The sequence below is a fragment of the Schistocerca piceifrons genome, unplaced genomic scaffold (genome assembly GCF_021461385.2).
Source record: "Schistocerca piceifrons isolate TAMUIC-IGC-003096 unplaced genomic scaffold, iqSchPice1.1 HiC_scaffold_833, whole genome shotgun sequence".
NCBI classification, from domain to species: domain Eukaryota; kingdom Metazoa; phylum Arthropoda; class Insecta; order Orthoptera; family Acrididae; genus Schistocerca; species Schistocerca piceifrons.
This window is the reverse complement of record NW_025729095.1, coordinates 1-27,247: the sequence shown is the minus strand read 5'-3', so window position 1 is coordinate 27,247 and position 27,247 is coordinate 1. Positions and strand designations below refer to the sequence as shown.

Sequence of the window (27,247 nt, the reverse complement as noted above, 5' to 3'; positions counted from 1 at the left end):
AACTACGATTCGATACAGAATGCAGGAAACCTGAAAGACACCCTCACGGACACATTGAGAGTAGTGTTTGTCAGCGGAATAATGGGAGTGCAAGGGTCTGTGCCATTGATATGGCTGTATGATAGCGCAGTTCGTCAGCAGGGGGCGTAGCTCAGATGGTAGAGCGCTCGCTTTGCATGCGAGAGGTACTGGGATCGATACCCAGCGCCTCCAGAATTTTTAACACACCAACATGCGCACACTGCCATGCAAGTGGAATAATTCACAGCCAGAAAATGTGTCAAGGCAGATACGAGCCAACGATTAGCAGCCACAATTGGCAAACGTGCTGTAATTCGCACGAAGCACCCTCCTCCCACCACTACACTTAATTTAGAAACAGTACAAGTGTTCCCATAAGATTCTCAAACCTATGTCGCAAAGATCAGCCTTGCGCCGAATTCACAAAAATCCCACTGCACATTCCAATTCTTTACGTGCAGTCGGCTGCTACTGGTGTTGCTAGTTGTGACTGCTGATGACAGATGCCGTGGCAATCAATTCATGGAGTGAGTTGTATGTTTTGCGATACTCTGTCTCTGACAAGCAAGCAGAGGTGACATAGGCGCGAACACAGGAGGCTTGCAGCCCCTCGCTGCCTGCAGACACCGAACAGCCACACTAGGAGGGCGGCCTAAGTCGTAGGCGAAATGTGCTCATTCGCTTGTGTGCGACGTCAAGCCCTAAATAAGGCTGTCACTAGCGTGAGCGTTGCGTGAGCGTCGTGTAAAGTCGGAAAAGTCGTCTGCGTGGGTGAGTGCCATGTTTGGGGAGCGTTTCGTAGTTTGCGCAGTGCAATGGAGACGCGGAAAGTTGTTGTGGCCCAGTCTTTTGCAGTTGGACGACAAGAGTGGTACACAGTAGTAAAGTGCGAGGCAGTGAGTTGGCATGAACAGTCGAGTGCACAATGGGTCTTCAGATGTGCTTGTTACCTCAGGTGCTGTGTGATTGTCGACATGGAGTGAAAACGGACCAACTTGTGACTGTCCCTTCAATTTAAGACGTTAAAAACGGACGGAATTTGCAGTCGTAATACCAGAGCATCGAAACTACTTGGAACTCTTGCGTATATGAACGTGTCCGCGCCTTTGTACTCTGGTCCCTTCACCCCTGCAAACCAACCAACCATCGTGTCCGTGCACATAAGAGTAGCAAAGAACGGAGAACAGCGCAGCTTGGTTGTGCTTGGGGGCGTAGCTCAGTTGGTAGAGCGTTCGCTTTGCATGTGAAAGGTCCCGGGTTCAAGCCCCGGCGCCTCCATGTTTTGTGGTCAGTGCGTGGTAAGTGTTGGTCGCGGCGAGCCTAAAGGCACGCAAGATGTTGCAAAGCCAGCGTCACAGACTCGTATACTGACGTAAGGAGAGCAAAACGTAAATGTGAGGACCGGCTGTTGTCGAGGTGTCATCGAGTGCAAATCTGCCTTAGGTATAACGGCCTAACCTCAATGAAGTCTAGAGAGTGGACAACACGTTCGTCTACCTCAGAGCGTTGGCCGAACGCTATTTTCGACGTCGTGCGTGCCACTTTGATTTTGGCCAACTACGATTCGATACAGAATGCAGGAAACCTGAAAGACACCCTCACGGACACATTGAGAGTAGTGTTTGTCAGCGGAATAATGGGAGTGCAAGGGTCTGTGCCATTGATATGGCTGTATGATAGCGCAGTTCGTCAGCAGGGGGCGTAGCTCAGATGGTAGAGCGCTCGCTTTGCATGCGAGAGGTACTGGGATCGATACCCAGCGCCTCCAGAATTTTTAACACACCAACATGCGCACACTGCCATGCAAGTGGAATAATTCACAGCCAGAAAATGTGTCAAGGCAGATACGAGCCAACGATTAGCAGCCACAATTGGCAAACGTGCTGTAATTCGCACGAAGCACCCTCCTCCCACCACTACACTTAATTTAGAAACAGTACAAGTGTTCCCATAAGATTCTCAAACCTATGTCGCAAAGATCAGCCTTGCGCCGAATTCACAAAAATCCCACTGCACATTCCAATTCTTTACGTGCAGTCGGCTGCTACTGGTGTTGCTAGTTGTGACTGCTGATGACAGATGCCGTAGCAATCAATTCATGGAGTGAGTTGTATGTTTTGCGATACTCTGTCTCTGACAAGCAAGCAGAGGTGACATAGGCGCGAACACAGGAGGCTTGCAGCCCCTCGCTGCCTGCAGACACCGAACAGCCACACTAGGAGGGCGGCCTAAGTCGTAGGCGAAATGTGCTCATTCGCTTGTGTGCGACGTCAAGCTCTAAATAAGGCTGTCACTAGCGTGAGCGTCGTGTAAAGTCGGAAAAGTCATCTGCGTGGGTGAGTGCCATGTTTGGGGAGCGTTTCGTAGTTTGCGCAGTGCAATGGAGACGCGGAAAGTTGTTGTGGCCCAGTCTTTTGCAGTTGGACGACAAGAGTGGTACACAGTAGTAAAGTGCGAGGCAGTGAGTTGGCATGAACAGTCGAGTGCACAATGGGTCTTCAGATGTGCTTGTTACCTCAGGTGCTGTGTGATTGTCGACATGGAGTGAAAACGGACCAACTTGTGACTGTCCCTTCAATTTAAGACGTTAAAAACGGACGGAATTTGCAGTCGTAATACCAGAGCATCGAAACTACTTGGAACTCTTGCGTATATGAACGTGTCCGCGCCTTTGTACTCTGGTCCCTTCACCCCTGCAAACCAACCAACCATCGTGTCCGTGCACATAAGAGTAGCAAAGAACGGAGAACAGCGCAGCTTGGTTGTGCTTGGGGGCGTAGCTCAGTTGGTAGAGCGTTCGCTTTGCATGTGAAAGGTCCCGGGTTCAAGCCCCGGCGCCTCCATGTTTTGTGGTCAGTGCGTGGTAAGTGTTGGTCGCGGCGAGCCTAAAGGCACGCAAGATGTTGCAAAGCCAGCGTCACAGACTCGTATACTGACGTAAGGAGAGCAAAACGTAAATGTGAGGACCGGCTGTTGTCGAGGTGTCATCGAGTGCAAATCTGCCTTAGGTATAACGGCCTAACCTCAATGAAGTCTAGAGAGTGGACAACACGTTCGTCTACCTCAGAGCGTTGGCCGAACGCTATTTTCGACGTCGTGCGTGCCACTTTGATTTTGGCCAACTACGATTCGATACAGAATGCAGGAAACCTGAAAGACACCCTCACGGACACATTGAGAGTAGTGTTTGTCAGCGGAATAATGGGAGTGCAAGGGTCTGTGCCATTGATATGGCTGTATGATAGCGCAGTTCGTCAGCAGGGGGTGTAGCTCAGATGGTAGAGCGCTCGCTTTGCATGCGAGAGGTACTGGGATCGATACCCAGCGCCTCCAGAATTTTTAACACACCAACATGCGCACACTGCCATGCAAGTGGAATAATTCACAGCCAGAAAATGTGTCAAGGCAGATACGAGCCAACGATTAGCAGCCACAATTGGCAAACGTGCTGTAATTCGCACGAAGCACCCTCCTCCCACCACTACACTTAATTTAGAAACAGTACAAGTGTTCCCATAAGATTCTCAAACCTATGTCGCAAAGATCAGCCTTGCGCCGAATTCACAAAAATCCCACTGCACATTCCAATTCTTTACGTGCAGTCGGCTGCTACTGGTGTTGCTAGTTGTGACTGCTGATGACAGATGCCGTAGCAATCAATTCATGGAGTGAGTTGTATGTTTTGCGATACTCTGTCTCTGACAAGCAAGCAGAGGTGACATAGGCGCGAACACAGGAGGCTTGCAGCCCCTCGCTGCCTGCAGACACCGAACAGCCACACTAGGAGGGCGGCCTAAGTCGTAGGCGAAATGTGCTCATTCGCTTGTGTGCGACGTCAAGCCCTAAATAAGGCTGTCACTAGCGTGAGCGTTGCGTGAGCGTCGTGTAAAGTCGGAAAAGTCGTCTGCGTGGGTGAGTGCCATGTTTGGGGAGCGTTTCGTAGTTTGCGCAGTGCAATGGAGACGCGGAAAGTTGTTGTGGCCCAGTCTTTTGCAGTTGGACGACAAGAGTGGTACACAGTAGTAAAGTGCGAGGCAGTGAGTTGGCATGAACAGTCGAGTGCACAATGGGTCTTCAGATGTGCTTGTTACCTCAGGTGCTGTGTGATTGTCGACATGGAGTGAAAACGGACCAACTTGTGACTGTCCCTTCAATTTAAGACGTTAAAAACGGACGGAATTTGCAGTCGTAATACCAGAGCATCGAAACTACTTGGAACTCTTGCGTATATGAACGTGTCCGCGCCTTTGTACTCTGGTCCCTTCACCCCTGCAAACCAACCAACCATCGTGTCCGTGCACATAAGAGTAGCAAAGAACGGAGAACAGCGCAGCTTGGTTGTGCTTGGGGGCGTAGCTCAGTTGGTAGAGCGTTCGCTTTGCATGTGAAAGGTCCCGGGTTCAAGCCCCGGCGCCTCCATGTTTTGTGGTCAGTGCGTGGTAAGTGTTGGTCGCGGCGAGCCTAAAGGCACGCAAGATGTTGCAAAGCCAGCGTCACAGACTCGTATACTGACGTAAGGAGAGCAAAACGTAAATGTGAGGACCGGCTGTTGTCGAGGTGTCATCGAGTGCAAATCTGCCTTAGGTATAACGGCCTAACCTCAATGAAGTCTAGAGAGTGGACAACACGTTCGTCTACCTCAGAGCGTTGGCCGAACGCTATTTTCGACGTCGTGCGTGCCACTTTGATTTTGGCCAACTACGATTCGATACAGAATGCAGGAAACCTGAAAGACACCCTCACGGACACATTGAGAGTAGTGTTTGTCAGCGGAATAATGGGAGTGCAAGGGTCTGTGCCATTGATATGGCTGTATGATAGCGCAGTTCGTCAGCAGGGGGTGTAGCTCAGATGGTAGAGCGCTCGCTTTGCATGCGAGAGGTACTGGGGTCGATACCCAGCGCCTCCAGAATTTTTAACACACCAACATGCGCACACTGCCATGCAAGTGGAATAATTCACAGCCAGAAAATGTGTCAAGGCAGATACGAGCCAACGATTAGCAGCCACAATTGGCAAACGTGCTGTAATTCGCACGAAGCACCCTCCTCCCACCACTACACTTAATTTAGAAACAGTACAAGTGTTCCCATAAGATTCTCAAACCTATGTCGCAAAGATCAGCCTTGCGCCGAATTCACAAAAATCCCACTGCACATTCCAATTCTTTACGTGCAGTCGGCTGCTACTGGTGTTGCTAGTTGTGACTGCTGATGACAGATGCCGTAGCAATCAATTCATGGAGTGAGTTGTATGTTTTGCGATACTCTGTCTCTGACAAGCAAGCAGAGGTGACATAGGCGCGAACACAGGAGGCTTGCAGCCCCTCGCTGCCTGCAGACACCGAACAGCCACACTAGGAGGGCGGCCTAAGTCGTAGGCGAAATGTGCTCATTCGCTTGTGTGCGACGTCAAGCCCTAAATAAGGCTGTCACTAGCGTGAGCGTTGCGTGAGCGTCGTGTAAAGTCGGAAAAGTCGTCTGCGTGGGTGAGTGCCATGTTTGGGGAGCGTTTCGTAGTTTGCGCAGTGCAATGGAGACGCGGAAAGTTGTTGTGGCCCAGTCTTTTGCAGTTGGACGACAAGAGTGGTACACAGTAGTAAAGTGCGAGGCAGTGAGTTGGCATGAACAGTCGAGTGCACAATGGGTCTTCAGATGTGCTTGTTACCTCAGGTGCTGTGTGATTGTCGACATGGAGTGAAAACGGACCAACTTGTGACTGTCCCTTCAATTTAAGACGTTAAAAACGGACGGAATTTGCAGTCGTAATACCAGAGCATCGAAACTACTTGGAACTCTTGCGTATATGAACGTGTCCGCGCCTTTGTACTCTGGTCCCTTCACCCCTGCAAACCAACCAACCATCGTGTCCGTGCACATAAGAGTAGCAAAGAACGGAGAACAGCGCAGCTTGGTTGTGCTTGGGGGCGTAGCTCAGTTGGTAGAGCGTTCGCTTTGCATGTGAAAGGTCCCGGGTTCAAGCCCCGGCGCCTCCATGTTTTGTGGTCAGTGCGTGGTAAGTGTTGGTCGCGGCGAGCCTAAAGGCACGCAAGATGTTGCAAAGCCAGCGTCACAGACTCGTATACTGACGTAAGGAGAGCAAAACGTAAATGTGAGGACCGGCTGTTGTCGAGGTGTCATCGAGTGCAAATCTGCCTTAGGTATAACGGCCTAACCTCAATGAAGTCTAGAGAGTGGACAACACGTTCGTCTACCTCAGAGCGTTGGCCGAACGCTATTTTCGACGTCGTGCGTGCCACTTTGATTTTGGCCAACTACGATTCGATACAGAATGCAGGAAACCTGAAAGACACCCTCACGGACACATTGAGAGTAGTGTTTGTCAGCGGAATAATGGGAGTGCAAGGGTCTGTGCCATTGATATGGCTGTATGATAGCGCAGTTCGTCAGCAGGGGGCGTAGCTCAGATGGTAGAGCGCTCGCTTTGCATGCGAGAGGTACTGGGATCGATACCCAGCGCCTCCAGAATTTTTAACACACCAACATGCGCACACTGCCATGCAAGTGGAATAATTCACAGCCAGAAAATGTGTCAAGGCAGATACGAGCCAACGATTAGCAGCCACAATTGGCAAACGTGCTGTAATTCGCACGAAGCACCCTCCTCCCACCACTACACTTAATTTAGAAACAGTACAAGTGTTCCCATAAGATTCTCAAACCTATGTCGCAAAGATCAGCCTTGCGCCGAATTCACAAAAATCCCACTGCACATTCCAATTCTTTACGTGCAGTCGGCTGCTACTGGTGTTGCTAGTTGTGACTGCTGATGACAGATGCCGTAGCAATCAATTCATGGAGTGAGTTGTATGTTTTGCGATACTCTGTCTCTGACAAGCAAGCAGAGGTGACATAGGCGCGAACACAGGAGGCTTGCAGCCCCTCGCTGCCTGCAGACACCGAACAGCCACACTAGGAGGGCGGCCTAAGTCGTAGGCGAAATGTGCTCATTCGCTTGTGTGCGACGTCAAGCTCTAAATAAGGCTGTCACTAGCGTGAGCGTCGTGTAAAGTCGGAAAAGTCATCTGCGTGGGTGAGTGCCATGTTTGGGGAGCGTTTCGTAGTTTGCGCAGTGCAATGGAGACGCGGAAAGTTGTTGTGGCCCAGTCTTTTGCAGTTGGACGACAAGAGTGGTACACAGTAGTAAAGTGCGAGGCAGTGAGTTGGCATGAACAGTCGAGTGCACAATGGGTCTTCAGATGTGCTTGTTACCTCAGGTGCTGTGTGATTGTCGACATGGAGTGAAAACGGACCAACTTGTGACTGTCCCTTCAATTTAAGACGTTAAAAACGGACGGAATTTGCAGTCGTAATACCAGAGCATCGAAACTACTTGGAACTCTTGCGTATATGAACGTGTCCGCGCCTTTGTACTCTGGTCCCTTCACCCCTGCAAACCAACCAACCATCGTGTCCGTGCACATAAGAGTAGCAAAGAACGGAGAACAGCGCAGCTTGGTTGTGCTTGGGGGCGTAGCTCAGTTGGTAGAGCGTTCGCTTTGCATGTGAAAGGTCCCGGGTTCAAGCCCCGGCGCCTCCATGTTTTGTGGTCAGTGCGTGGTAAGTGTTGGTCGCGGCGAGCCTAAAGGCACGCAAGATGTTGCAAAGCCAGCGTCACAGACTCGTATACTGACGTAAGGAGAGCAAAACGTAAATGTGAGGACCGGCTGTTGTCGAGGTGTCATCGAGTGCAAATCTGCCTTAGGTATAACGGCCTAACCTCAATGAAGTCTAGAGAGTGGACAACACGTTCGTCTACCTCAGAGCGTTGGCCGAACGCTATTTTCGACGTCGTGCGTGCCACTTTGATTTTGGCCAACTACGATTCGATACAGAATGCAGGAAACCTGAAAGACACCCTCACGGACACATTGAGAGTAGTGTTTGTCAGCGGAATAATGGGAGTGCAAGGGTCTGTGCCATTGATATGGCTGTATGATAGCGCAGTTCGTCAGCAGGGGGTGTAGCTCAGATGGTAGAGCGCTCGCTTTGCATGCGAGAGGTACTGGGATCGATACCCAGCGCCTCCAGAATTTTTAACACACCAACATGCGCACACTGCCATGCAAGTGGAATAATTCACAGCCAGAAAATGTGTCAAGGCAGATACGAGCCAACGATTAGCAGCCACAATTGGCAAACGTGCTGTAATTCGCACGAAGCACCCTCCTCCCACCACTACACTTAATTTAGAAACAGTACAAGTGTTCCCATAAGATTCTCAAACCTATGTCGCAAAGATCAGCCTTGCGCCGAATTCACAAAAATCCCACTGCACATTCCAATTCTTTACGTGCAGTCGGCTGCTACTGGTGTTGCTAGTTGTGACTGCTGATGACAGATGCCGTAGCAATCAATTCATGGAGTGAGTTGTATGTTTTGCGATACTCTGTCTCTGACAAGCAAGCAGAGGTGACATAGGCGCGAACACAGGAGGCTTGCAGCCCCTCGCTGCCTGCAGACACCGAACAGCCACACTAGGAGGGCGGCCTAAGTCGTAGGCGAAATGTGCTCATTCGCTTGTGTGCGACGTCAAGCCCTAAATAAGGCTGTCACTAGCGTGAGCGTTGCGTGAGCGTCGTGTAAAGTCGGAAAAGTCGTCTGCGTGGGTGAGTGCCATGTTTGGGGAGCGTTTCGTAGTTTGCGCAGTGCAATGGAGACGCGGAAAGTTGTTGTGGCCCAGTCTTTTGCAGTTGGACGACAAGAGTGGTACACAGTAGTAAAGTGCGAGGCAGTGAGTTGGCATGAACAGTCGAGTGCACAATGGGTCTTCAGATGTGCTTGTTACCTCAGGTGCTGTGTGATTGTCGACATGGAGTGAAAACGGACCAACTTGTGACTGTCCCTTCAATTTAAGACGTTAAAAACGGACGGAATTTGCAGTCGTAATACCAGAGCATCGAAACTACTTGGAACTCTTGCGTATATGAACGTGTCCGCGCCTTTGTACTCTGGTCCCTTCACCCCTGCAAACCAACCAACCATCGTGTCCGTGCACATAAGAGTAGCAAAGAACGGAGAACAGCGCAGCTTGGTTGTGCTTGGGGGCGTAGCTCAGTTGGTAGAGCGTTCGCTTTGCATGTGAAAGGTCCCGGGTTCAAGCCCCGGCGCCTCCATGTTTTGTGGTCAGTGCGTGGTAAGTGTTGGTCGCGGCGAGCCTAAAGGCACGCAAGATGTTGCAAAGCCAGCGTCACAGACTCGTATACTGACGTAAGGAGAGCAAAACGTAAATGTGAGGACCGGCTGTTGTCGAGGTGTCATCGAGTGCAAATCTGCCTTAGGTATAACGGCCTAACCTCAATGAAGTCTAGAGAGTGGACAACACGTTCGTCTACCTCAGAGCGTTGGCCGAACGCTATTTTCGACGTCGTGCGTGCCACTTTGATTTTGGCCAACTACGATTCGATACAGAATGCAGGAAACCTGAAAGACACCCTCACGGACACATTGAGAGTAGTGTTTGTCAGCGGAATAATGGGAGTGCAAGGGTCTGTGCCATTGATATGGCTGTATGATAGCGCAGTTCGTCAGCAGGGGGCGTAGCTCAGATGGTAGAGCGCTCGCTTTGCATGCGAGAGGTACTGGGATCGATACCCAGCGCCTCCAGAATTTTTAACACACCAACATGCGCACACTGCCATGCAAGTGGAATAATTCACAGCCAGAAAATGTGTCAAGGCAGATACGAGCCAACGATTAGCAGCCACAATTGGCAAACGTGCTGTAATTCGCACGAAGCACCCTCCTCCCACCACTACACTTAATTTAGAAACAGTACAAGTGTTCCCATAAGATTCTCAAACCTATGTCGCAAAGATCAGCCTTGCGCCGAATTCACAAAAATCCCACTGCACATTCCAATTCTTTACGTGCAGTCGGCTGCTACTGGTGTTGCTAGTTGTGACTGCTGATGACAGATGCCGTAGCAATCAATTCATGGAGTGAGTTGTATGTTTTGCGATACTCTGTCTCTGACAAGCAAGCAGAGGTGACATAGGCGCGAACACAGGAGGCTTGCAGCCCCTCGCTGCCTGCAGACACCGAACAGCCACACTAGGAGGGCGGCCTAAGTCGTAGGCGAAATGTGCTCATTCGCTTGTGTGCGACGTCAAGCTCTAAATAAGGCTGTCACTAGCGTGAGCGTCGTGTAAAGTCGGAAAAGTCATCTGCGTGGGTGAGTGCCATGTTTGGGGAGCGTTTCGTAGTTTGCGCAGTGCAATGGAGACGCGGAAAGTTGTTGTGGCCCAGTCTTTTGCAGTTGGACGACAAGAGTGGTACACAGTAGTAAAGTGCGAGGCAGTGAGTTGGCATGAACAGTCGAGTGCACAATGGGTCTTCAGATGTGCTTGTTACCTCAGGTGCTGTGTGATTGTCGACATGGAGTGAAAACGGACCAACTTGTGACTGTCCCTTCAATTTAAGACGTTAAAAACGGACGGAATTTGCAGTCGTAATACCAGAGCATCGAAACTACTTGGAACTCTTGCGTATATGAACGTGTCCGCGCCTTTGTACTCTGGTCCCTTCACCCCTGCAAACCAACCAACCATCGTGTCCGTGCACATAAGAGTAGCAAAGAACGGAGAACAGCGCAGCTTGGTTGTGCTTGGGGGCGTAGCTCAGTTGGTAGAGCGTTCGCTTTGCATGTGAAAGGTCCCGGGTTCAAGCCCCGGCGCCTCCATGTTTTGTGGTCAGTGCGTGGTAAGTGTTGGTCGCGGCGAGCCTAAAGGCACGCAAGATGTTGCAAAGCCAGCGTCACAGACTCGTATACTGACGTAAGGAGAGCAAAACGTAAATGTGAGGACCGGCTGTTGTCGAGGTGTCATCGAGTGCAAATCTGCCTTAGGTATAACGGCCTAACCTCAATGAAGTCTAGAGAGTGGACAACACGTTCGTCTACCTCAGAGCGTTGGCCGAACGCTATTTTCGACGTCGTGCGTGCCACTTTGATTTTGGCCAACTACGATTCGATACAGAATGCAGGAAACCTGAAAGACACCCTCACGGACACATTGAGAGTAGTGTTTGTCAGCGGAATAATGGGAGTGCAAGGGTCTGTGCCATTGATATGGCTGTATGATAGCGCAGTTCGTCAGCAGGGGGTGTAGCTCAGATGGTAGAGCGCTCGCTTTGCATGCGAGAGGTACTGGGATCGATACCCAGCGCCTCCAGAATTTTTAACACACCAACATGCGCACACTGCCATGCAAGTGGAATAATTCACAGCCAGAAAATGTGTCAAGGCAGATACGAGCCAACGATTAGCAGCCACAATTGGCAAACGTGCTGTAATTCGCACGAAGCACCCTCCTCCCACCACTACACTTAATTTAGAAACAGTACAAGTGTTCCCATAAGATTCTCAAACCTATGTCGCAAAGATCAGCCTTGCGCCGAATTCACAAAAATCCCACTGCACATTCCAATTCTTTACGTGCAGTCGGCTGCTACTGGTGTTGCTAGTTGTGACTGCTGATGACAGATGCCGTAGCAATCAATTCATGGAGTGAGTTGTATGTTTTGCGATACTCTGTCTCTGACAAGCAAGCAGAGGTGACATAGGCGCGAACACAGGAGGCTTGCAGCCCCTCGCTGCCTGCAGACACCGAACAGCCACACTAGGAGGGCGGCCTAAGTCGTAGGCGAAATGTGCTCATTCGCTTGTGTGCGACGTCAAGCCCTAAATAAGGCTGTCACTAGCGTGAGCGTTGCGTGAGCGTCGTGTAAAGTCGGAAAAGTCGTCTGCGTGGGTGAGTGCCATGTTTGGGGAGCGTTTCGTAGTTTGCGCAGTGCAATGGAGACGCGGAAAGTTGTTGTGGCCCAGTCTTTTGCAGTTGGACGACAAGAGTGGTACACAGTAGTAAAGTGCGAGGCAGTGAGTTGGCATGAACAGTCGAGTGCACAATGGGTCTTCAGATGTGCTTGTTACCTCAGGTGCTGTGTGATTGTCGACATGGAGTGAAAACGGACCAACTTGTGACTGTCCCTTCAATTTAAGACGTTAAAAACGGACGGAATTTGCAGTCGTAATACCAGAGCATCGAAACTACTTGGAACTCTTGCGTATATGAACGTGTCCGCGCCTTTGTACTCTGGTCCCTTCACCCCTGCAAACCAACCAACCATCGTGTCCGTGCACATAAGAGTAGCAAAGAACGGAGAACAGCGCAGCTTGGTTGTGCTTGGGGGCGTAGCTCAGTTGGTAGAGCGTTCGCTTTGCATGTGAAAGGTCCCGGGTTCAAGCCCCGGCGCCTCCATGTTTTGTGGTCAGTGCGTGGTAAGTGTTGGTCGCGGCGAGCCTAAAGGCACGCAAGATGTTGCAAAGCCAGCGTCACAGACTCGTATACTGACGTAAGGAGAGCAAAACGTAAATGTGAGGACCGGCTGTTGTCGAGGTGTCATCGAGTGCAAATCTGCCTTAGGTATAACGGCCTAACCTCAATGAAGTCTAGAGAGTGGACAACACGTTCGTCTACCTCAGAGCGTTGGCCGAACGCTATTTTCGACGTCGTGCGTGCCACTTTGATTTTGGCCAACTACGATTCGATACAGAATGCAGGAAACCTGAAAGACACCCTCACGGACACATTGAGAGTAGTGTTTGTCAGCGGAATAATGGGAGTGCAAGGGTCTGTGCCATTGATATGGCTGTATGATAGCGCAGTTCGTCAGCAGGGGGCGTAGCTCAGATGGTAGAGCGCTCGCTTTGCATGCGAGAGGTACTGGGATCGATACCCAGCGCCTCCAGAATTTTTAACACACCAACATGCGCACACTGCCATGCAAGTGGAATAATTCACAGCCACAAAATGTGTCAAGGCAGATACGAGCCAACGATTAGCAGCCACAATTGGCAAACGTGCTGTAATTCGCACGAAGCACCCTCCTCCCACCACTACACTTAATTTAGAAACAGTACAAGTGTTCCCATAAGATTCTCAAACCTATGTCGCAAAGATCAGCCTTGCGCCGAATTCACAAAAATCCCACTGCACATTCCAATTCTTTACGTGCAGTCGGCTGCTACTGGTGTTGCTAGTTGTGACTGCTGATGACAGATGCCGTGGCAATCAATTCATGGAGTGAGTTGTATGTTTTGCGATACTCTGTCTCTGACAAGCAAGCAGAGGTGACATAGGCGCGAACACAGGAGGCTTGCAGCCCCTCGCTGCCTGCAGACACCGAACAGCCACACTAGGAGGGCGGCCTAAGTCGTAGGCGAAATGTGCTCATTCGCTTGTGTGCGACGTCAAGCCCTAAATAAGGCTGTCACTAGCGTGAGCGTTGCGTGAGCGTCGTGTAAAGTCGGAAAAGTCGTCTGCGTGGGTGAGTGCCATGTTTGGGGAGCGTTTCGTAGTTTGCGCAGTGCAATGGAGACGCGGAAAGTTGTTGTGGCCCAGTCTTTTGCAGTTGGACGACAAGAGTGGTACACAGTAGTAAAGTGCGAGGCAGTGAGTTGGCATGAACAGTCGAGTGCACAATGGGTCTTCAGATGTGCTTGTTACCTCAGGTGCTGTGTGATTGTCGACATGGAGTGAAAACGGACCAACTTGTGACTGTCCCTTCAATTTAAGACGTTAAAAACGGACGGAATTTGCAGTCGTAATACCAGAGCATCGAAACTACTTGGAACTCTTGCGTATATGAACGTGTCCGCGCCTTTGTACTCTGGTCCCTTCACCCCTGCAAACCAACCAACCATCGTGTCCGTGCACATAAGAGTAGCAAAGAACGGAGAACAGCGCAGCTTGGTTGTGCTTGGGGGCGTAGCTCAGTTGGTAGAGCGTTCGCTTTGCATGTGAAAGGTCCCGGGTTCAAGCCCCGGCGCCTCCATGTTTTGTGGTCAGTGCGTGGTAAGTGTTGGTCGCGGCGAGCCTAAAGGCACGCAAGATGTTGCAAAGCCAGCGTCACAGACTCGTATACTGACGTAAGGAGAGCAAAACGTAAATGTGAGGACCGGCTGTTGTCGAGGTGTCATCGAGTGCAAATCTGCCTTAGGTATAACGGCCTAACCTCAATGAAGTCTAGAGAGTGGACAACACGTTCGTCTACCTCAGAGCGTTGGCCGAACGCTATTTTCGACGTCGTGCGTGCCACTTTGATTTTGGCCAACTACGATTCGATACAGAATGCAGGAAACCTGAAAGACACCCTCACGGACACATTGAGAGTAGTGTTTGTCAGCGGAATAATGGGAGTGCAAGGGTCTGTGCCATTGATATGGCTGTATGATAGCGCAGTTCGTCAGCAGGGGGCGTAGCTCAGATGGTAGAGCGCTCGCTTTGCATGCGAGAGGTACTGGGATCGATACCCAGCGCCTCCAGAATTTTTAACACACCAACATGCGCACACTGCCATGCAAGTGGAATAATTCACAGCCAGAAAATGTGTCAAGGCAGATACGAGCCAACGATTAGCAGCCACAATTGGCAAACGTGCTGTAATTCGCACGAAGCACCCTCCTCCCACCACTACACTTAATTTAGAAACAGTACAAGTGTTCCCATAAGATTCTCAAACCTATGTCGCAAAGATCAGCCTTGCGCCGAATTCACAAAAATCCCACTGCACATTCCAATTCTTTACGTGCAGTCGGCTGCTACTGGTGTTGCTAGTTGTGACTGCTGATGACAGATGCCGTAGCAATCAATTCATGGAGTGAGTTGTATGTTTTGCGATACTCTGTCTCTGACAAGCAAGCAGAGGTGACATAGGCGCGAACACAGGAGGCTTGCAGCCCCTCGCTGCCTGCAGACACCGAACAGCCACACTAGGAGGGCGGCCTAAGTCGTAGGCGAAATGTGCTCATTCGCTTGTGTGCGACGTCAAGCCCTAAATAAGGCTGTCACTAGCGTGAGCGTTGCGTGAGCGTCGTGTAAAGTCGGAAAAGTCGTCTGCGTGGGTGAGTGCCATGTTTGGGGAGCGTTTCGTAGTTTGCGCAGTGCAATGGAGACGCGGAAAGTTGTTGTGGCCCAGTCTTTTGCAGTTGGACGACAAGAGTGGTACACAGTAGTAAAGTGCGAGGCAGTGAGTTGGCATGAACAGTCGAGTGCACAATGGGTCTTCAGATGTGCTTGTTACCTCAGGTGCTGTGTGATTGTCGACATGGAGTGAAAACGGACCAACTTGTGACTGTCCCTTCAATTTAAGACGTTAAAAACGGACGGAATTTGCAGTCGTAATACCAGAGCATCGAAACTACTTGGAACTCTTGCGTATATGAACGTGTCCGCGCCTTTGTACTCTGGTCCCTTCACCCCTGCAAACCAACCAACCATCGTGTCCGTGCACATAAGAGTAGCAAAGAACGGAGAACAGCGCAGCTTGGTTGTGCTTGGGGGCGTAGCTCAGTTGGTAGAGCGTTCGCTTTGCATGTGAAAGGTCCCGGGTTCAAGCCCCGGCGCCTCCATGTTTTGTGGTCAGTGCGTGGTAAGTGTTGGTCGCGGCGAGCCTAAAGGCACGCAAGATGTTGCAAAGCCAGCGTCACAGACTCGTATACTGACGTAAGGAGAGCAAAACGTAAATGTGAGGACCGGCTGTTGTCGAGGTGTCATCGAGTGCAAATCTGCCTTAGGTATAACGGCCTAACCTCAATGAAGTCTAGAGAGTGGACAACACGTTCGTCTACCTCAGAGCGTTGGCCGAACGCTATTTTCGACGTCGTGCGTGCCACTTTGATTTTGGCCAACTACGATTCGATACAGAATGCAGGAAACCTGAAAGACACCCTCACGGACACATTGAGAGTAGTGTTTGTCAGCGGAATAATGGGAGTGCAAGGGTCTGTGCCATTGATATGGCTGTATGATAGCGCAGTTCGTCAGCAGGGGGCGTAGCTCAGATGGTAGAGCGCTCGCTTTGCATGCGAGAGGTACTGGGATCGATACCCAGCGCCTCCAGAATTTTTAACACACCAACATGCGCACACTGCCATGCAAGTGGAATAATTCACAGCCAGAAAATGTGTCAAGGCAGATACGAGCCAACGATTAGCAGCCACAATTGGCAAACGTGCTGTAATTCGCACGAAGCACCCTCCTCCCACCACTACACTTAATTTAGAAACAGTACAAGTGTTCCCATAAGATTCTCAAACCTATGTCGCAAAGATCAGCCTTGCGCCGAATTCACAAAAATCCCACTGCACATTCCAATTCTTTACGTGCAGTCGGCTGCTACTGGTGTTGCTAGTTGTGACTGCTGATGACAGATGCCGTAGCAATCAATTCATGGAGTGAGTTGTATGTTTTGCGATACTCTGTCTCTGACAAGCAAGCAGAGGTGACATAGGCGCGAACACAGGAGGCTTGCAGCCCCTCGCTGCCTGCAGACACCGAACAGCCACACTAGGAGGGCAGCCTAAGTCGTAGGCGAAATGTGCTCATTCGCTTGTGTGCGACGTCAAGCCCTAAATAAGGCTGTCACTAGCGTGAGCGTTGCGTGAGCGTCGTGTAAAGTCGGAAAAGTCGTCTGCGTGGGTGAGTGCCATGTTTGGGGAGCGTTTCGTAGTTTGCGCAGTGCAATGGAGACGCGGAAAGTTGTTGTGGCCCAGTCTTTTGCAGTTGGACGACAAGAGTGGTACACAGTAGTAAAGTGCGAGGCAGTGAGTTGGCATGAACAGTCGAGTGCACAATGGGTCTTCAGATGTGCTTGTTACCTCAGGTGCTGTGTGATTGTCGACATGGAGTGAAAACGGACCAACTTGTGACTGTCCCTTCAATTTAAGACGTTAAAAACGGACGGAATTTGCAGTCGTAATACCAGAGCATCGAAACTACTTGGAACTCTTGCGTATATGAACGTGTCCGCGCCTTTGTACTCTGGTCCCTTCACCCCTGCAAACCAACCAACCATCGTGTCCGTGCACATAAGAGTAGCAAAGAACGGAGAACAGCGCAGCTTGGTTGTGCTTGGGGGCGTAGCTCAGTTGGTAGAGCGTTCGCTTTGCATGTGAAAGGTCCCGGGTTCAAGCCCCGGCGCCTCCATGTTTTGTGGTCAGTGCGTGGTAAGTGTTGGTCGCGGCGAGCCTAAAGGCACGCAAGATGTTGCAAAGCCAGCGTCACAGACTCGTATACTGACGTAAGGAGAGCAAAACGTAAATGTGAGGACCGGCTGTTGTCGAGGTGTCATCGAGTGCAAATCTGCCTTAGGTATAACGGCCTAACCTCAATGAAGTCTAGAGAGTGGACAACACGTTCGTCTACCTCAGAGCGTTGGCCGAACGCTATTTTCGACGTCGTGCGTGCCACTTTGATTTTGGCCAACTACGATTCGATACAGAATGCAGGAAACCTGAAAGACACCCTCACGGACACATTGAGAGTAGTGTTTGTCAGCGGAATAATGGGAGTGCAAGGGTCTGTGCCATTGATATGGCTGTATGATAGCGCAGTTCGTCAGCAGGGGGCGTAGCTCAGATGGTAGAGCGCTCGCTTTGCATGCGAGAGGTACTGGGATCGATACCCAGCGCCTCCAGAATTTTTAACACACCAACATGCGCACACTGCCATGCAAGTGGAATAATTCACAGCCAGAAAATGTGTCAAGGCAGATACGAGCCAACGATTAGCAGCCACAATTGGCAAACGTGCTGTAATTCGCACGAAGCACCCTCCTCCCACCACTACACTTAATTTAGAAACAGTACAAGTGTTCCCATAAGATTCTCAAACCTATGTCGCAAAGATCAGCCTTGCGCCGAATTCACAAAAATCCCACTGCACATTCCAATTCTTTACGTGCAGTCGGCTGCTACTGGTGTTGCTAGTTGTGACTGCTGATGACAGATGCCGTAGCAATCAATTCATGGAGTGAGTTGTATGTTTTGCGATACTCTGTCTCTGACAAGCAAGCAGAGGTGACATAGGCGCGAACACAGGAGGCTTGCAGCCCCTCGCTGCCTGCAGACACCGAACAGCCACACTAGGAGGGCGGCCTAAGTCGTAGGCGAAATGTGCTCATTCGCTTGTGTGCGACGTCAAGCCCTAAATAAGGCTGTCACTAGCGTGAGCGTTGCGTGAGCGTCGTGTAAAGTCGGAAAAGTCGTCTGCGTGGGTGAGTGCCATGTTTGGGGAGCGTTTCGTAGTTTGCGCAGTGCAATGGAGACGCGGAAAGTTGTTGTGGCCCAGTCTTTTGCAGTTGGACGACAAGAGTGGTACACAGTAGTAAAGTGCGAGGCAGTGAGTTGGCATGAACAGTCGAGTGCACAATGGGTCTTCAGATGTGCTTGTTACCTCAGGTGCTGTGTGATTGTCGACATGGAGTGAAAACGGACCAACTTGTGACTGTCCCTTCAATTTAAGACGTTAAAAACGGACGGAATTTGCAGTCGTAATACCAGAGCATCGAAACTACTTGGAACTCTTGCGTATATGAACGTGTCCGCGCCTTTGTACTCTGGTCCCTTCACCCCTGCAAACCAACCAACCATCGTGTCCGTGCACATAAGAGTAGCAAAGAACGGAGAACAGCGCAGCTTGGTTGTGCTTGGGGGCGTAGCTCAGTTGGTAGAGCGTTCGCTTTGCATGTGAAAGGTCCCGGGTTCAAGCCCCGGCGCCTCCATGTTTTGTGGTCAGTGCGTGGTAAGTGTTGGTCGCGGCGAGCCTAAAGGCACGCAAGATGTTGCAAAGCCAGCGTCACAGACTCGTATACTGACGTAAGGAGAGCAAAACGTAAATGTGAGGACCGGCTGTTGTCGAGGTGTCATCGAGTGCAAATCTGCCTTAGGTATAACGGCCTAACCTCAATGAAGTCTAGAGAGTGGACAACACGTTCGTCTACCTCAGAGCGTTGGCCGAACGCTATTTTCGACGTCGTGCGTGCCACTTTGATTTTGGCCAACTACGATTCGATACAGAATGCAGGAAACCTGAAAGACACCCTCACGGACACATTGAGAGTAGTGTTTGTCAGCGGAATAATGGGAGTGCAAGGGTCTGTGCCATTGATATGGCTGTATGATAGCGCAGTTCGTCAGCAGGGGGCGTAGCTCAGATGGTAGAGCGCTCGCTTTGCATGCGAGAGGTACTGGGATCGATACCCAGCGCCTCCAGAATTTTTAACACACCAACATGCGCACACTGCCATGCAAGTGGAATAATTCACAGCCACAAAATGTGTCAAGGCAGATACGAGCCAACGATTAGCAGCCACAATTGGCAAACGTGCTGTAATTCGCACGAAGCACCCTCCTCCCACCACTACACTTAATTTAGAAACAGTACAAGTGTTCCCATAAGATTCTCAAACCTATGTCGCAAAGATCAGCCTTGCGCCGAATTCACAAAAATCCCACTGCACATTCCAATTCTTTACGTGCAGTCGGCTGCTACTGGTGTTGCTAGTTGTGACTGCTGATGACAGATGCCGTAGCAATCAATTCATGGAGTGAGTTGTATGTTTTGCGATACTCTGTCTCTGACAAGCAAGCAGAGGTGACATAGGCGCGAACACAGGAGGCTTGCAGCCCCTCGCTGCCTGCAGACACCGAACAGCCACACTAGGAGGGCGGCCTAAGTCGTAGGCGAAATGTGCTCATTCGCTTGTGTGCGACGTCAAGCCCTAAATAAGGCTGTCACTAGCGTGAGCGTTGCGTGAGCGTCGTGTAAAGTCGGAAAAGTCGTCTGCGTGGGTGAGTGCCATGTTTGGGGAGCGTTTCGTAGTTTGCGCAGTGCAATGGAGACGCGGAAAGTTGTTGTGGCCCAGTCTTTTGCAGTTGGACGACAAGAGTGGTACACAGTAGTAAAGTGCGAGGCAGTGAGTTGGCATGAACAGTCGAGTGCACAATGGGTCTTCAGATGTGCTTGTTACCTCAGGTGCTGTGTGATTGTCGACATGGAGTGAAAACGGACCAACTTGTGACTGTCCCTTCAATTTAAGACGTTAAAAACGGACGGAATTTGCAGTCGTAATACCAGAGCATCGAAACTACTTGGAACTCTTGCGTATATGAACGTGTCCGCGCCTTTGTACTCTGGTCCCTTCACCCCTGCAAACCAACCAACCATCGTGTCCGTGCACATAAGAGTAGCAAAGAACGGAGAACAGCGCAGCTTGGTTGTGCTTGGGGGCGTAGCTCAGTTGGTAGAGCGTTCGCTTTGCATGTGAAAGGTCCCGGGTTCAAGCCCCGGCGCCTCCATGTTTTGTGGTCAGTGCGTGGTAAGTGTTGGTCGCGGCGAGCCTAAAGGCACGCAAGATGTTGCAAAGCCAGCGTCACAGACTCGTATACTGACGTAAGGAGAGCAAAACGTAAATGTGAGGACCGGCTGTTGTCGAGGTGTCATCGAGTGCAAATCTGCCTTAGGTATAACGGCCTAACCTCAATGAAGTCTAGAGAGTGGACAACACGTTCGTCTACCTCAGAGCGTTGGCCGAACGCTATTTTCGACGTCGTGCGTGCCACTTTGATTTTGGCCAACTACGATTCGATACAGAATGCAGGAAACCTGAAAGACACCCTCACGGACACATTGAGAGTAGTGTTTGTCAGCGGAATAATGGGAGTGCAAGGGTCTGTGCCATTGATATGGCTGTATGATAGCGCAGTTCGTCAGCAGGGGGCGTAGCTCAGATGGTAGAGCGCTCGCTTTGCATGCGAGAGGTACTGGGATCGATACCCAGCGCCTCCAGAATTTTTAACACACCAACATGCGCACACTGCCATGCAAGTGGAATAATTCACAGCCACAAAATGTGTCAAGGCAGATACGAGCCAACGATTAGCAGCCACAATTGGCAAACGTGCTGTAATTCGCACGAAGCACCCTCCTCCCACCACTACACTTAATTTAGAAACAGTACAAGTGTTCCCATAAGATTCTCAAACCTATGTCGCAAAGATCAGCCTTGCGCCGAATTCACAAAAATCCCACTGCACATTCCAATTCTTTACGTGCAGTCGGCTGCTACTGGTGTTGCTAGTTGTGACTGCTGATGACAGATGCCGTGGCAATCAATTCATGGAGTGAGTTGTATGTTTTGCGATACTCTGTCTCTGACAAGCAAGCAGAGGTGACATAGGCGCGAACACAGGAGGCTTGCAGCCCCTCGCTGCCTGCAGACACCGAACAGCCACACTAGGAGGGCGGCCTAAGTCGTAGGCGAAATGTGCTCATTCGCTTGTGTGCGACGTCAAGCCCTAAATAAGGCTGTCACTAGCGTGAGCGTTGCGTGAGCGTCGTGTAAAGTCGGAAAAGTCGTCTGCGTGGGTGAGTGCCATGTTTGGGGAGCGTTTCGTAGTTTGCGCAGTGCAATGGAGACGCGGAAAGTTGTTGTGGCCCAGTCTTTTGCAGTTGGACGACAAGAGTGGTACACAGTAGTAAAGTGCGAGGCAGTGAGTTGGCATGAACAGTCGAGTGCACAATGGGTCTTCAGATGTGCTTGTTACCTCAGGTGCTGTGTGATTGTCGACATGGAGTGAAAACGGACCAACTTGTGACTGTCCCTTCAATTTAAGACGTTAAAAACGGACGGAATTTGCAGTCGTAATACCAGAGCATCGAAACTACTTGGAACTCTTGCGTATATGAACGTGTCCGCGCCTTTGTACTCTGGTCCCTTCACCCCTGCAAACCAACCAACCATCGTGTCCGTGCACATAAGAGTAGCAAAGAACGGAGAACAGCGCAGCTTGGTTGTGCTTGGGGGCGTAGCTCAGTTGGTAGAGCGTTCGCTTTGCATGTGAAAGGTCCCGGGTTCAAGCCCCGGCGCCTCCATGTTTTGTGGTCAGTGCGTGGTAAGTGTTGGTCGCGGCGAGCCTAAAGGCACGCAAGATGTTGCAAAGCCAGCGTCACAGACTCGTATACTGACGTAAGGAGAGCAAAACGTAAATGTGAGGACCGGCTGTTGTCGAGGTGTCATCGAGTGCAAATCTGCCTTAGGTATAACGGCCTAACCTCAATGAAGTCTAGAGAGTGGGACAACACGTTCGTCTACCTCAGAGCGTTGGCCGAACGCTATTTTCGACGTCGTGCGTGCCACTTTGATTTGGCCAACTACGATTCGATACAGAATGCAGGAAACCTGAAAGACACCCTCACGGACACATTGAGAGTAGTGTTTGTCAGCGGAATAATGGGAGTGCAAGGGTCTGTGCCATTGATATGGCTGTATGATAGCGCAGTTCGTCAGCAGGGGGCGTAGCTCAGATGGTAGAGCGCTCGCTTTGCATGCGAGAGGTACTGGGGATCGATACCCAGCGCCTCCAGAATTTTTAACACACCAACATGCGCACACTGCCATGCAAGTGGAATAATTCACAGCCAGAAAATGTGTCAAGGCAGATACGAGCCAACGATTAGCAGCCACAATTGGCAAACGTGCTGTAATTCGCACGAAGCACCCTCCTCCCACCACTACACTTAATTTAGAAACAGTACAAGTGTTTCCCATAAGATTCTCAAACCTATGTCGCAAAGATCAGCCCTTGCGCCGAATTCACAAAAAATCCCCACTGCACATTCCAATTCTTTACGTGCAGTCGGCTGCTACTGGTGTTGCTAGTTGTGACTGCTGATGACAGATGCCGTAGCAATCAATTCATGGAGTGAGTTGTATGTTTTGCGATACTCTGTCTCTGACAAGCAAGCAGAGGTGACATAGGCGCGAACACAGGAGGCTTGCAGCCCCTCGCTGCCTGCAGACACCGAACAGCCACACTAGGAGGGCGGCCCTAAGTCGTAGGCGAAATGTGGCTCATTCGCTTGTGTGCGACGTCAAGCCCTAAATAAGGCTGTCACTAGCGTGAGCGTTGCGTGAGCGTCGTGTAAAGTCGGAAAAGTCGTCTGCGTGGGTGAGTGCCATGTTTGGGGGAGCGTTTCGTAGTTTGCGCAGTGCAATGGAGACGCGGAAAGTTGTTGTGGCCCAGTCTTTTGCAGTTGGACGACAAGAGTGGTACACAGTAGTAAAGTGCGAGGCAGTGAGTTGGCATGAACAGTCCGAGTGCACAATGGGTCTTCAGATGTGCTTGTTACCTCAGGTGCTGTGTGATTGTCGACATGGAGTGAAAACGGACCAACTTGTGACTGTCCCTTCAATTTAAGACGTTAAAAACGGACGGAATTTGCAGTCGTAATACCAGAGCATCGAAACTACTTGGAACTCTTGCGTATATGAACGTGTCCGCGCCTTTGTACTCTGGTCCCTTCACCCCTGCAAAACCAACCAACCATCGTGTCCGTGCACATAAGAGTAGCAAAGAACGGAGAACAGCGCAGCTTGGTTGTGCTTGGGGGGCGTAGCTCAGTTGGTAGAGCGTTCGCTTTGCATGTGAAAGGTCCCGGGTTCAAGCCCCGGCGCCTCCATGTTTTTGTGGTCAGTGCGTGGTAAGTGTTGGTCGCGGCGAGCCTAAAGGCACGCAAGATGTTGCAAAGCCAGCGTCACAGACTCGTATACTGACGTAAGGAGAGCAAAACGTAAATGTGAGGACCGGCTGTTGTCGAGGTGTCATCGAGTGCAAATCTGCCTTAGGTATAACGGCCTAACCTCAATGAAGTCTAGAGAGTGGACAACACGTTCGTCTACCTCAGAGCGTTGGCCGAACGCTATTTTCGACGTCGTGCGTGCCACTTTGATTTTGGCCAACTACGATTCGATACAGAATGCAGGAAACCTGAAAGACACCCTCACGGACACATTGAGAGTAGTGTTTGTCAGCGGAATAATGGGAGTGCAAGGGTCTGTGCCATTGATATGGCTGTATGATAGCGCAGTTCGTCAGCAGGGGGCGTAGCTCAGATGGTAGAGCGCTCGCTTTGCATGCGAGAGGTACTGGGATCGATACCCAGCGCCTCCAGAATTTTTAACACACCAACATGCGCACACTGCCATGCAAGTGGAATAATTCACAGCCAGAAAATGTGTCAAGGCAGATACGAGCCAACGATTAGCAGCCACAATTGGCAAACGTGCTGTAATTCGCACGAAGCACCCTCCTCCCACCACTACACTTAATTTAGAAACAGTACAAGTGTTCCCATAAGATTCTCAAACCTATGTCGCAAAGATCAGCCTTGCGCCGAATTCACAAAAATCCCACTGCACATTCCAATTCTTTACGTGCAGTCGGCTGCTACTGGTGTTGCTAGTTGTGACTGCTGATGACAGATGCCGTAGCAATCAATTCATGGAGTGAGTTGTATGTTTTGCGATACTCTGTCTCTGACAAGCAAGCAGAGGTGACATAGGCGCGAACCACAGGAGGCTTGCAGCCCCTCGCTGCCTGCAGACACCGAACAGCCACACTAGGAGGGCAGCCTAAGTCGTAGGCGAAATGTGCTCATTCGCTTGTGTGCGACGTCAAGCCCTAAATAAGGCTGTCACTAGCGTGAGCGTTGCGTGAGGCGTCGTGTAAAGTCGGAAAAGTCGTCTGCGTGGGTGAGTGCCATGTTTGGGGAGCGTTTCGTAGTTTTGCGCAGTGCAATGGAGACGCGGAAAGTTGTTGTGGCCCAGTCTTTTGCAGTTGGACGACAAGAGTGGTACACAGTAGTAAAGTGCGAGGCAGTGAGTTGGCATGAACAGTCGAGTGCACAATGGGTCTTCAGATGTGCTTGTTACCTCAGGTGCTGTGTGATTGTCGACATGGAGTGAAAACGGACCAACTTGTGACTGTCCCTTCAATTTAAGACGTTAAAAACGGACGGAATTTGCAGTCGTAATACCAGAGCATCGAAACTACTTGGAACTCTTGCGTATATGAACGTGTCCGCGCCTTTGTACTCTGGTCCCTTCACCCCTGCAAACCAACCAACCATCGTGTCCGTGCACATAAGAGTAGCAAAGAACGGAGAACAGCGCAGCTTGGTTGTGCTTGGGGGCGTAGCTCAGTTGGTAGAGCGTTCGCTTTGCATGTGAAAGGTCCCGGGTTCAAGCCCCGGCGCCTCCATGTTTTGTGGTCAGTGCGTGGTAAGTGTTGGTCGCGGCGAGCCTAAAGGCACGCAAGATGTTGCAAAGCCAGCGTCACAGACTCGTATACTGACGTAAGGAGAGCAAAACGTAAATGTGAGGACCGGCTGTTGTCGAGGTGTCATCGAGTGCAAATCTGCCTTAGGTATAACGGCCTAACCTCAATGAAGTCTAGAGAGTGGACAACACGTTCGTCTACCTCAGAGCGTTGGCCGAACGCTATTTTCGACGTCGTGCGTGCCACTTTGATTTTGGCCAACTACGATTCGATACAGAATGCAGGAAACCTGAAAGACACCCTCACGGACACATTGAGAGTAGTGTTTGTCAGCGGAAATAATGGGAGTGCAAGGGTCTGTGCCATTGATATGGCTGTATGATAGCGCAGTTCGTCAGCAGGGGGCGTAGCTCAGATGGTAGAGCGCTCGCTTTGCATGCGAGAGGTACTGGGATCGATACCCAGCGCCTCCAGAATTTTTAAACACACCAACATGCGCACACTGCCATGCAAGTGGAATAATTCACAGCCAGAAAATGTGTCAAGGCAGATACGAGCCAACGATTAGTCAGCCACAATTGGCAAACGTGCTGTAATTCGCACGAAGCAACCCTCCTCCCACCACTACACTTAATTTAGAAACAGTACAAGTGTTCCCATAAGATTCTCAAACCTATGTCGCAAAGATCAGCCTTGCGCCGAATTCACAAAAATCCACTGCACATTCCAATTCTTTACGTGCAGTCGGCTGCTACTGGTGTTGCTAGTTGTGACTGCTGATGACAGATGCCGTAGCAATCAATTCATGGAGTGAGTTGTATGTTTTGCGATACTCTGTCTCTGACAAGCAAGCAGAGGTGACATAGGCGCGAACACAGGAGGCTTGCAGCCCCTCGCTGCCTGCAGACACCGAACAGCCACACTAGGAGGGCGGCCTAAGTCGTAGGCGAAATGTGCTCATTCGCTTGTGTGCGACGTCAAGCCCTAAATAAGGCTGTCACTAGCGTGAGCGTTGCGTGAGCGTCGTGTAAAGTCGGAAAAGTCGTCTGCGTGGGTGAGTGCCATGTTTGGGGAGCGTTTCGTAGTTTTGCGCAGTGCAATGGAGACGCGGAAAGTTGTTGTGGCCCAGTCTTTTGCAGTTGGACGACAAGAGTGGTACACAGTAGTAAAGTGCGAGGCAGTGAGTTGGCATGAACAGTCGAGTGCACAATGGGTCTTCAGATGTGCTTGTTACCTCAGGTGCTGTGTGATTGTCGACATGGAGTGAAAACGGACCAACTTGTGGACTGTCCCTTCAATTTAAGACGTTAAAAAACGGACGGAATTTGCAGTCGTAATACCAGAGCATCGAAACTACTTGGAACTCTTGCGTATATGAACGTGTCCGCGCCTTTGTACTCTGGTCCCTTCACCCCTGCAAACCAACCAACCATCGTGTCCGTGCACATAAGAGTAGCAAAGAACGGAGAACAGCGCAGCTTGGTTGTGCTTGGGGGCGTAGCTCAGTTTGGTAGAGCGTTCGCTTTGCATGTGAAAGGTCCCGGGTTCAAGCCCCGGCGCCTCCATGTTTTGTGGTCAGTGCGTGGTAAGTGTTGGTCGCGGCGAGCCTAAAGGCACGCAAGATGTTGCAAAGCCAGCGTCACAGACTCGTATACTGACGTAAGGAGAGCAAAACGTAAATGTGAGGGACCGGCTGTTGTCGAGGTGTCATCGAGTGCAAAATCTGCCTTAGGTATAACGGCCTAACCTCAATGAAGTCTAGAGAGTGGACAACACGTTCGTCTACCTCAGAGCGTTGGCCGAACGCTATTTTCGACGTCGTGCGTGCCACTTTGATTTTGGCCAACTACGATTCGATACAGAATGCAGGAAACCTGAAAGACACCCTCACGGACACATTGAGAGTAGTGTTTGTCAGCGGAATAATGGGAGTGCAAGGGTCTGTGCCATTGATATGGCTGTATGATAGCGCAGTTCGTCAGCAGGGGGCGTAGCTCAGATGGTAGAGCGCTCGCTTTGCATGCGAGAGGTACTGGGATCGATACCCAGCGCCTCCAGAATTTTTAACACACCAACATGCGCACACTGCCATGCAAGTGGAATAATTCACCAGCCAGAAAATGTGTCAAGGCAGATACGAGCCAACGATTAGCAGCCACAATTGGCAAACGTGCTGTAATTCGCACGAAGCACCCTCCTCCCACCACTACACTTAATTTAGAAACAGTACAAGTGTTCCCATAAGATTCTCAAACCTATGTCGCAAAGATCAGCCTTGCGCCGAATTCACAAAAATCCCACTGCACAT

General features: G+C 50.7%; 35 non-coding genes across 35 annotated transcripts; all 35 read left to right on the top strand.

Moving 5' to 3' along the window:
• Positions 1–140: 140 nt before the first annotated feature.
• On the top strand, positions 141–213 carry Trnaa-ugc. The gene has a single exon. It is a non-coding gene; the product is annotated as a tRNA-Ala (tRNA).
• Positions 214–1,226: 1,013 nt separating this feature from the next.
• On the top strand, positions 1,227–1,299 carry Trnaa-ugc. The gene has a single exon. It is a non-coding gene; the product is annotated as a tRNA-Ala (tRNA).
• Positions 1,300–1,716: 417 nt separating this feature from the next.
• Positions 1,717–1,789, top strand: Trnaa-ugc. The gene has a single exon. It is a non-coding gene; the product is annotated as a tRNA-Ala (tRNA).
• Positions 1,790–2,791: 1,002 nt separating this feature from the next.
• Positions 2,792–2,864, top strand: Trnaa-ugc. Its single transcript has one exon. It is a non-coding gene; the product is annotated as a tRNA-Ala (tRNA).
• Positions 2,865–3,281: 417 nt separating this feature from the next.
• On the top strand, positions 3,282–3,354 carry Trnaa-ugc. The gene has a single exon. It is a non-coding gene; the product is annotated as a tRNA-Ala (tRNA).
• Positions 3,355–4,367: 1,013 nt separating this feature from the next.
• Positions 4,368–4,440, top strand: Trnaa-ugc. Its single transcript has one exon. It is a non-coding gene; the product is annotated as a tRNA-Ala (tRNA).
• A 417-nt stretch (positions 4,441–4,857) lies between these two features.
• Trnaa-ugc lies at positions 4,858–4,930 on the top strand. Its single transcript has one exon. It is a non-coding gene; the product is annotated as a tRNA-Ala (tRNA).
• A 1,013-nt stretch (positions 4,931–5,943) lies between these two features.
• Trnaa-ugc lies at positions 5,944–6,016 on the top strand. The gene has a single exon. It is a non-coding gene; the product is annotated as a tRNA-Ala (tRNA).
• A 417-nt stretch (positions 6,017–6,433) lies between these two features.
• Positions 6,434–6,506, top strand: Trnaa-ugc. Its single transcript has one exon. It is a non-coding gene; the product is annotated as a tRNA-Ala (tRNA).
• Positions 6,507–7,508: 1,002 nt separating this feature from the next.
• Trnaa-ugc lies at positions 7,509–7,581 on the top strand. The gene has a single exon. It is a non-coding gene; the product is annotated as a tRNA-Ala (tRNA).
• Positions 7,582–7,998: 417 nt separating this feature from the next.
• Positions 7,999–8,071, top strand: Trnaa-ugc. The gene has a single exon. It is a non-coding gene; the product is annotated as a tRNA-Ala (tRNA).
• A 1,013-nt stretch (positions 8,072–9,084) lies between these two features.
• Trnaa-ugc lies at positions 9,085–9,157 on the top strand. The gene has a single exon. It is a non-coding gene; the product is annotated as a tRNA-Ala (tRNA).
• A 417-nt stretch (positions 9,158–9,574) lies between these two features.
• On the top strand, positions 9,575–9,647 carry Trnaa-ugc. Its single transcript has one exon. It is a non-coding gene; the product is annotated as a tRNA-Ala (tRNA).
• Positions 9,648–10,649: 1,002 nt separating this feature from the next.
• On the top strand, positions 10,650–10,722 carry Trnaa-ugc. The gene has a single exon. It is a non-coding gene; the product is annotated as a tRNA-Ala (tRNA).
• A 417-nt stretch (positions 10,723–11,139) lies between these two features.
• On the top strand, positions 11,140–11,212 carry Trnaa-ugc. The gene has a single exon. It is a non-coding gene; the product is annotated as a tRNA-Ala (tRNA).
• Positions 11,213–12,225: 1,013 nt separating this feature from the next.
• Trnaa-ugc lies at positions 12,226–12,298 on the top strand. Its single transcript has one exon. It is a non-coding gene; the product is annotated as a tRNA-Ala (tRNA).
• A 417-nt stretch (positions 12,299–12,715) lies between these two features.
• Trnaa-ugc lies at positions 12,716–12,788 on the top strand. Its single transcript has one exon. It is a non-coding gene; the product is annotated as a tRNA-Ala (tRNA).
• A 1,013-nt stretch (positions 12,789–13,801) lies between these two features.
• Trnaa-ugc lies at positions 13,802–13,874 on the top strand. The gene has a single exon. It is a non-coding gene; the product is annotated as a tRNA-Ala (tRNA).
• A 417-nt stretch (positions 13,875–14,291) lies between these two features.
• Trnaa-ugc lies at positions 14,292–14,364 on the top strand. The gene has a single exon. It is a non-coding gene; the product is annotated as a tRNA-Ala (tRNA).
• A 1,013-nt stretch (positions 14,365–15,377) lies between these two features.
• On the top strand, positions 15,378–15,450 carry Trnaa-ugc. Its single transcript has one exon. It is a non-coding gene; the product is annotated as a tRNA-Ala (tRNA).
• A 417-nt stretch (positions 15,451–15,867) lies between these two features.
• On the top strand, positions 15,868–15,940 carry Trnaa-ugc. Its single transcript has one exon. It is a non-coding gene; the product is annotated as a tRNA-Ala (tRNA).
• Positions 15,941–16,953: 1,013 nt separating this feature from the next.
• Positions 16,954–17,026, top strand: Trnaa-ugc. Its single transcript has one exon. It is a non-coding gene; the product is annotated as a tRNA-Ala (tRNA).
• Positions 17,027–17,443: 417 nt separating this feature from the next.
• Positions 17,444–17,516, top strand: Trnaa-ugc. Its single transcript has one exon. It is a non-coding gene; the product is annotated as a tRNA-Ala (tRNA).
• A 1,013-nt stretch (positions 17,517–18,529) lies between these two features.
• Positions 18,530–18,602, top strand: Trnaa-ugc. Its single transcript has one exon. It is a non-coding gene; the product is annotated as a tRNA-Ala (tRNA).
• Positions 18,603–19,019: 417 nt separating this feature from the next.
• On the top strand, positions 19,020–19,092 carry Trnaa-ugc. Its single transcript has one exon. It is a non-coding gene; the product is annotated as a tRNA-Ala (tRNA).
• Positions 19,093–20,105: 1,013 nt separating this feature from the next.
• On the top strand, positions 20,106–20,178 carry Trnaa-ugc. Its single transcript has one exon. It is a non-coding gene; the product is annotated as a tRNA-Ala (tRNA).
• A 417-nt stretch (positions 20,179–20,595) lies between these two features.
• Trnaa-ugc lies at positions 20,596–20,668 on the top strand. Its single transcript has one exon. It is a non-coding gene; the product is annotated as a tRNA-Ala (tRNA).
• Positions 20,669–21,681: 1,013 nt separating this feature from the next.
• Trnaa-ugc lies at positions 21,682–21,754 on the top strand. The gene has a single exon. It is a non-coding gene; the product is annotated as a tRNA-Ala (tRNA).
• Positions 21,755–22,171: 417 nt separating this feature from the next.
• On the top strand, positions 22,172–22,245 carry Trnaa-ugc. Its single transcript has one exon. It is a non-coding gene; the product is annotated as a tRNA-Ala (tRNA).
• Positions 22,246–23,268: 1,023 nt separating this feature from the next.
• Trnaa-ugc lies at positions 23,269–23,341 on the top strand. The gene has a single exon. It is a non-coding gene; the product is annotated as a tRNA-Ala (tRNA).
• A 418-nt stretch (positions 23,342–23,759) lies between these two features.
• Trnaa-ugc lies at positions 23,760–23,832 on the top strand. The gene has a single exon. It is a non-coding gene; the product is annotated as a tRNA-Ala (tRNA).
• Positions 23,833–24,848: 1,016 nt separating this feature from the next.
• Positions 24,849–24,921, top strand: Trnaa-ugc. Its single transcript has one exon. It is a non-coding gene; the product is annotated as a tRNA-Ala (tRNA).
• A 418-nt stretch (positions 24,922–25,339) lies between these two features.
• Trnaa-ugc lies at positions 25,340–25,412 on the top strand. Its single transcript has one exon. It is a non-coding gene; the product is annotated as a tRNA-Ala (tRNA).
• A 1,018-nt stretch (positions 25,413–26,430) lies between these two features.
• On the top strand, positions 26,431–26,504 carry Trnaa-ugc. The gene has a single exon. It is a non-coding gene; the product is annotated as a tRNA-Ala (tRNA).
• A 419-nt stretch (positions 26,505–26,923) lies between these two features.
• Positions 26,924–26,996, top strand: Trnaa-ugc. Its single transcript has one exon. It is a non-coding gene; the product is annotated as a tRNA-Ala (tRNA).
• The last annotated feature ends 251 nt before the right edge of the window (positions 26,997–27,247 follow it).